This window comes from Hylaeus volcanicus, chromosome 6 (genome assembly GCF_026283585.1).
Source record: "Hylaeus volcanicus isolate JK05 chromosome 6, UHH_iyHylVolc1.0_haploid, whole genome shotgun sequence".
Lineage (NCBI taxonomy): Eukaryota > Metazoa > Arthropoda > Insecta > Hymenoptera > Colletidae > Hylaeus > Hylaeus volcanicus.
This window is the reverse complement of record NC_071981.1, coordinates 12,636,831-12,644,717: the sequence shown is the minus strand read 5'-3', so window position 1 is coordinate 12,644,717 and position 7,887 is coordinate 12,636,831. Positions and strand designations below refer to the sequence as shown.

Here is a 7,887-nt window from a genome sequence, read left to right as displayed (position 1 = left end):
ACGAATATCCTATTTGACTACGTACCCGAGTTATAACCGGTTTTGTGCTCCAGCAATTCTAGATGACAAACTCAGCTAGTATAACCGATTCTGTCAACTTGTTCGTAAACAAAGCTTGATAACTTCTTGTTGTCTCTGGAGCTTGTTGACTATGAATACTCCGATGAATAGTCAACAAGATGTGCCGATTTTGATAAACATAGACATCTGGTTCGGGGTATTACTTAGTTAAAATTAACAGTGACGATTACGTCGTGAAACTATCTCATACTTCGCGTTGGCCATCATTTGACGGAATTAGAAAAATAAATTCACCGGTGAACAAAACACGAATTTACTTTACGAACTACCCATATATATATGTAATATAGAATAAGCAAAAATGGAAAGTAGAATTTTATTTAACTCTGCTCTCAATTGACGAAGACAGACATTTTTTCATAATTAAAATTGTTGCAATATTTCTTACGGTTTCAGAGACATTAGAAACATTATTTCGAAAGGGTGTTTCCACCCTTAACACCGTTTTCAGGTCAAAATGGAAATGGGTACTGTGACGAGGTCCCCGTGAACTTTGTTTCTGCAAAAATTCTAATCGTATCAATTGCCGCACTTACGTTCCAAGTATGAACGAAAACGTTCGCCGGGTTATTAGTTTGTCTGCGGTGTACAGAAGGCAGAGCGTTTATTCGGTTTACGTCGCGGTATTTGAATGAAGTTTAAATCGGCTCGATGAAGCGTTGCTAACGGAGAAAGCGCGGACGGGGGGATATTCGGAACCAGTACAAATGACCGCGAAGTGATAAATAATGTAACGGAGCACGGTTCTCGTGTTACGTGTCGAGGAAACGTATCGTTCCCATTATACGTACGCGTGTGCACAGGTATCGCTGCGGCCGAGTAAACATCATACGACGCTCGAACGACATACTCTGGACCACACCGATAGATACTCAGTAGTACCTCAAGCTCTTTCAGACTGACAACAACTTATTCGATGTATTACTCTTTTTCTCATCACTTTATCCACTCGCATAAATAATCTAACAAGACCACGATAAATAGTAAACACGGTGTCACCTGAATCACCCTATTAATAACATTTTTTTCCTTTTTGGTTCCATTCGAATAGAAAACTTCAAGGAAACGCATTCTTGACAAATTCGGGGCTGGGTAAGTTTATCCTTTATAATTACTTACAATGTTTTTTGCTAGACTCACGGTGTCTCCTCAGTGGAGATACCCAAGTGCATAAGATTAGAGTGTTCAATTTTATCAATACTTTCATGAATATGATGTGAACAAACATGTTCACCATAACTCGACAGACAATTTTTTTCTTGTTGTGAGCGGTACCTTTGCATGCCACGATTGTAGAGGACGTGGCAGCTATATATATCGAAAGAGTTCATTTTTATCCTGCCACTGACTAGTTCCCACGGCTTCAGATCGTTATACCTCTATTGCATCGCATGTGTCGCTATTGGAAATCACTTATGTCAAAGCAATATCGGCGCATTTACCGGCTAGAGAAACTTCCGTGACTATTCGTTTCGTGTCGTTGTACTTCGTTGGACGCGGAAAATAATGTGACACGACTACGAGAGCTTTCCTTGATTCCTTGCCAGATACGTAATTTAGGATCCAAGACGTGCAAACCGCTGGGAATTTCTTCTCTCCGTGTTGCGTGGAAATTCACCGCGAAACGACTGACAAGTAAATTTTTGTGCAATTGTTAGAAGCTGAAAGATCGTTGCATGCGAGACTTCGTAAATGGTTATTGACGTACGAGGATACAGTAAACAGTTAAACTGAACTAATCGCAAAGAAAATTTTTTTTTATTGGAATAAATCACGACAATGGAAAACAACGTTGATAATTGTTTTTTCTTATAGTCTCGGGAAATTTACGTTATTTCATAACATTTTCCTGATTTATTCTCGTTAACAAATTTCTTTATTTTTATCATTCGAGTAAATATTTGAGGAACATGGAAGTAAATGGTTAATCAGAAAATGAATTGAAAGTTTTAGGACGAAGGATATCGATAGACTGCAAACGTTCATTGTAATTATGCTGCAACACAGTATAGTAGTCTCGATGAATTATCAAAAGTTACTGTAGAACTATCACTTACTATTCGTACGGCCAAGGAACCACCTATTATTAGAAAGCGTTATTTTCGGTTTACGCTGCGGAGAATCGGCTCATGCGTCTATGTCAGATTACAATCGCACTCGCGAATGTTTCCACCTTCTATTTAGTCTTAAACTCTTTCTATTAAACCTTAAAGAACAGAGGTAACGATAAATAATAATTGCTCTCCGGATAATCATTTTCAACATGTATCGAAGCATTGGAATTGTATTTCTATTGGAGCATTTCTAAGTTTTTACTGGGAAAGGGAGTAGGGCTCGATAGCACGGCCTGGTAACGAAAGTATCGAAAGCGCATTAACTGTCTAGCTTCATAGAAAGTATAGAAACCGATATCAATACAAGCTGAAACGGGATCACGAAGTAAAAACGAATATATGGTCCGGTCCAGTCATCCAGGATGTCGTTGATATCATTTGATATAAAGCTGTTCATCTTAAGTCCCGTACCTATCTCCGTTCCATTTCTAAAGCTGTACCAACGGCGACGTTTGGATTTAAGAACGATACATCGATATCAGCGGAGTATCTTACGGTTCAATGTGTACTTCCCACATACAACGTGATACACAAACGACGGAACATGATGTACGTTGTGTTTGCGGAAAATGAGTTTTCCTTGAGAGAAAAAAAAAACAGATTTTTTTAAGTGGAACTATAATAGAATATTAATTTTGTTAATATTTTTTTCCTTTTTGGTTCCATTCGAATAAAAAACTTCAAGGAAACGCATTTTTGACAAATTCTTTTGATTTTATTTATTTATTTTTGATTTTATTTATTTATTATTTTATTTATTTGATTTGAAATCCTTTTGATTTTATTTCGAAAATGTCATGAATAAGCTGAATTCTTTTCTCTACGAGGAGTTGGTCAAGACTAACTAGGAAACTATAAGAAGTGTAATCATATTATTACAGTTCAGTTGGTTTGTAAAGCAGACTTGTTTCTTAATACTTGCCCTTCCATCTCTTTTAATATTTTCCACTTCTTTTCCGTACATTGCATTTCTTGTCTCCATGTAGTAAACAAAATCGCTAAATTAAGAAAAATGAAAGGAAACGATAGAAATTTTGCACAGGACAAACTAATTAACTGTCTTCCTCTATAAGTAACGTAAAGTAAACGGTCTCAAGATGATCGAAGGTTAAGACACTGGAGTTCATCAGGATTCAAGTGTATTCAGTCCGATAGCGAGATGTAATATAATTGGCTAGTTTAGGAACGGGATTAATTGCTTAACAACCGAATACCGCGCGACACGAGAGTTGGAGATTTTAGACAGCTGAACTACTATAACCGGAATAATGCGATGGAGGGAACTCTAGCCAAGTTATGTCTGCTCACGATAAGAAACGACAAGCAATTCATTCCAACGAAGCATCCTATCTTATCTACGGTGCACTAACGATATCATACGAGATTCGGATTGCTTTTTGCTAACACCGTGGACTCCCGCGACGAGCAGCGCGTGATGGCAGTACAAATGATTAAGGGGAAACTATTTAACTTCCAGAGTTGAACGAAAGCACTGGATCAGCGAACTTATAATTGAAGTTGCAAACATCACGGACTGAAAAACTGAAATGGGAGGTATTTCAAAACACATGAAACATCACTCACTAATGTCAGATGCTCGACTAAAGGTCGATTCAAACTATAACGACACGGACCGTCACGTTCCGGTAACGTAGGACACGTAGCGGCACCGACGCGGCAAAACATTGAAACACGCGTTTTAATGGAACTATTCACACTATTCCCGTTGACGGAACGTTCAGGTCGGTGTCTGAGTTCCATTAAAACGCGTGTTTTAATGTTTTGCCGCGTCGGTGCCGGTACGTGTCGTTGCCGGAACGTGACGGTCCGTGACGTATAGTCTGAATCGACCTTAATATTTTACATTCAGTTCACAGGGTGTTTTGTTTAAAAACAGAATGGTTCGATATTTTGTGAGGGGATGAAGTGTACCAAAATAATGTTAAAGCTCCAATTTAAGACTTTATATTACATTAAATAGCAAAAATATCCAGTTGTGGTAGAATTATTTAATAATTTATGGCTAGAAAGTTTCAATTTATTTTCAAGCAATTCTTCTTAAAAATTTGTCACTGCAAAAATATAAAGCGAGAGTACTAATAATCATTAATATTTTTAATATTACAACTTGAACCCTTAAATACTTCAATATTTAGAAAAATGGACTTACGACACAGTATAGTAATTAAATCCTAGAAAACAAGAAAGTTAATATAAGAGACGACCGTCTAATTATTTATTATCGGGGGAAATACGATGTAGCTTCATCTTATGGTTAATACGAGACGACAAGTGTGCCAATCAATTGGGCGAAGGAAGGGGCACAGTGCTTTCCTTGCCTGTTTCCTTTCGTATTTGCACCTGCGTCATCGATTATCCGGCAAGAAGAAAAAAATGGCCAACGTTACAGAAGAACTCGTGTCGTTTTTCAATCGAATTGCGCCATTACCATATGCCCCCCAATATCGTTTCCATGTCACAGTCTCCCTCCCATATCCGGATCCAACGGATGTAGGTACATGGTAGGTGGAAGGAACCGATAGAATCTCGCGCACCCCTCAGGTTTCTTCGAAAGAAAACGTGGCTCACTTTCTCCCTCGTGGATTCTACAGGGTCGTACATTTTCCAGGAAGTTTCATAGGTAGCACGTGTCTTTATGGTTTATGCGTCTGGCCGCTATGGATGAACCCTACAGAAACAGTACTGACGTAGCTGCCGATATTTTATTGTGCTCCCAGATTCCAGAATTCGGTATCACGATACACGGTGGCCTAGCTTTTACTCTTCTCACAGGCATCGAGAATTCATGTCAATTAGACATGATATTGAAACATATTGAAATTTTTAAAGACACTTCAGCTTTGCAACTATCCTTCAGAAAAATCTGATTCTTGTTATTACGTGTATTCCATTAAACTGATACTGCATCAAACTTTATATCCTTATATTTATTAGCTTTGTAAAATGTTTATCAATTTTCAGACGATTTTGTATGTATATAAACTGCAAATCAAAATATGATACACGTACCTATGTGCTTTGGGATTTTGATGTCCTAGTTTATAATAAAAATTATTCTATTTGTCATTTTTTGTATTCTATGCAGGACGGAGACATCGAGCACGTATAACCGTCGAAGTTGTAAACTTTTATCATGTTTTCAGTTACATTCTGCCGTGGGCAGTTATTTCTGGAATGGCCAAAATTGATACCGCAGGTGTAAAAATGACACGGTGCGTATATCCGTCGTAAAAGATATACATAGATAGTTTATAACAGATGGGGAACCTGCAGCCTATAGGACACATGTGGTCTTTTTAGGTGTTGGATGTAGCCTTTTCGAATATTTCGTCGATTACTCTAGGTACAGTCAGCTGACACTCAATTTATTTCATTAATTGAATTCTGAACAGTTGGATAATGACGTTTCTTATTTATTAGCCATCTTGTTAAACACATGACAACGTTCTTATCTCGTTGAATAATACCAATTTTATTAATCAACGAATAGGAAGTTGATCAATTCGGTCGTTTTCGATTGTTTTGATCCAATAGTACATAAATATATATTTAATTTAACATGTGCTCCTGCATAAACATTAAAGAAAAAACACCTTACGTGAATAAGTTAATGGTTTAATTTCCTAACATATATTTTCCATACACATTTTTGAACCTCTTTCCCATTTTATTTTTTTAGCCGGATGAACTCGATGAAAGGGGTCGAATTGGCATTGATTACTCCGAAAGGACATACTCCATTCTGATAACAGAGCTTTCGAATGGTGAAATACCGGAATCACAGAAGTCCCGGCTGTCTCCCAGGCATTTTTATTAATACTATCACGCGATTCAATTTCTTTTGATGTTTTGAAACGCGCGTCGCTTTTGGGATATCTCACAAGAGCGACCAATCCCTTTTTTCGCATACGGGCTCATACGGGCGATAGCCACGCGCGATATGTCGATATCGCGAAAATGATTTCGAAACGAATGAGCTACAACAATCGCCCAGCACATGCTTGGAACCATTTTCAACAATTTCGGACTCGTTTGTCAGCACTACTCCTCCGAATGTGTGCACTTGATGGATATATCGATCACGCGAAATGAACACTTCACACGGTGGCAGCGCGTGCTCCCGTTGTGAAGCACGATATTCTGTATTATAGACAGGGACGAAGTAACCATTCCCGTGTTTAAAAGTTGTAAATTATTGATTTACAACTCGCGTTGATAATGCACGTACTTTTTAGGAAAATTACTTACCAGTGCTCCTACCGATCCTCGTGTCTATCGAATTTGCTCGATGGTGTGAACGTTTATCTGAAAGAAACAAGGAGGTTGAATTAGTTTATTGTAAAAGTTTCTCTTATAAAGAGAGGTAAGATGTGAAAAGAAACATTACAAGGTTGGCTCGATTTTTACATTTGGTTCCTTCTCCCTCCATGATGGATAGTTTTCGATTTACTCTCGTTTCAGGTTATTTAAATTGTTATTCCTAGATTATAGATTTTATGCATTTATGATGCAGATTTACGAACATGTAACATATATGCAAAGCAAAGGAAGAGTATAAGCTCGTCCGTAAACTAAAATATAAATATTCTTATATTAATCTGCATACGTTTTGTATATGATTAATATATTCTCTATAAATGTATAAAATGCGCAGTTCAGTTATCGGTAGCTGTGTTATCTTATCAAGCATTATTGTATCGGTCTAATAATGAAATTGTCACGGAATTATAGCCGCAATTCATTATATATTTAATAAAGCGAACTGATTTGTATCACAAAAAGAAATGACATTCGTTTGAAAAACGTTTAAAAAAAATATTTCTATACATATTGTAAATTCATTAAATATTCAGGATCTTGAACATTCATTTCTTTTACTAATGAATAATTTAAATACCTTATCAAACCATTTCCCAATTTTCCATGAGTCGAAAAATAAAATAAGACTCGAGTGTAATTTTGTCATTCTTAATTTCATCTTAATTTAGCGAGCAGAATCACCTTTCAAAGTGTCTGACACCTGTTCCCGAATACCCTGCATAATGAAAGATATGAAAATTTTAATTTTCATTAGAGAGTGACTTTCCACCCGCCTTAGCCTCAGATAAAAACGGTCGGCTCCTGAAAATGAACGGCTTTAATTCGGTTTCTTACATGTGGAAGATGCTGTTCCGGGTAAAACGAAGAACGTCGATTGCCGTATTAAAAATTTCATTTAATCTACAATGGCGGGAGACACAAGACACATCCGGCACACTTTCTGTTAATCATTCGGCGTAACTGAAAGGACGATATTTCATTGAAACGTTTGCCAAGCTTTCAGCTAGTATATTCGTCAAACTTCAAGTCGAAACTTCGATGCAACGTTATTATTTGCATTTAGGTGTCATTCGTTGTTCATATTTAAATACATAGTCTATTAAAAAGGCTGTAGAGATTATATTCATTAAAATTTATTTGTTTGATGTGCTGTATAGAGATGTCTTCATTAGCTTTCTCCAGAATTTTCTTAAAATGTCTTAAACACATTAGCGACCATTGGCGTGAATTCACGTCACTTCAAATTCTATTCCTGGTTATGACAGAATTATGAAGATCCTTTTATTTTATAGACTACGTATTTACAACATTGATATTTCAAAACATCCAGCTCCAAATTTTATTATTTTTG

The 7,887-nt window shown here is 36.9% G+C and overlaps 1 long non-coding RNA gene across 1 annotated transcript; it reads left to right on the top strand.

The window, feature by feature from the left end:
* The first annotated feature begins 1,055 nt into the window (after positions 1-1,055).
* On the top strand, positions 1,056-7,034 carry LOC128879110 (uncharacterized). Its single transcript, XR_008457568.1, has 3 exons — positions 1,056-1,173; positions 5,360-5,428; positions 5,896-7,034. It is a non-coding gene; the product is annotated as an uncharacterized LOC128879110 (long non-coding RNA).
* The last annotated feature ends 853 nt before the right edge of the window (positions 7,035-7,887 follow it).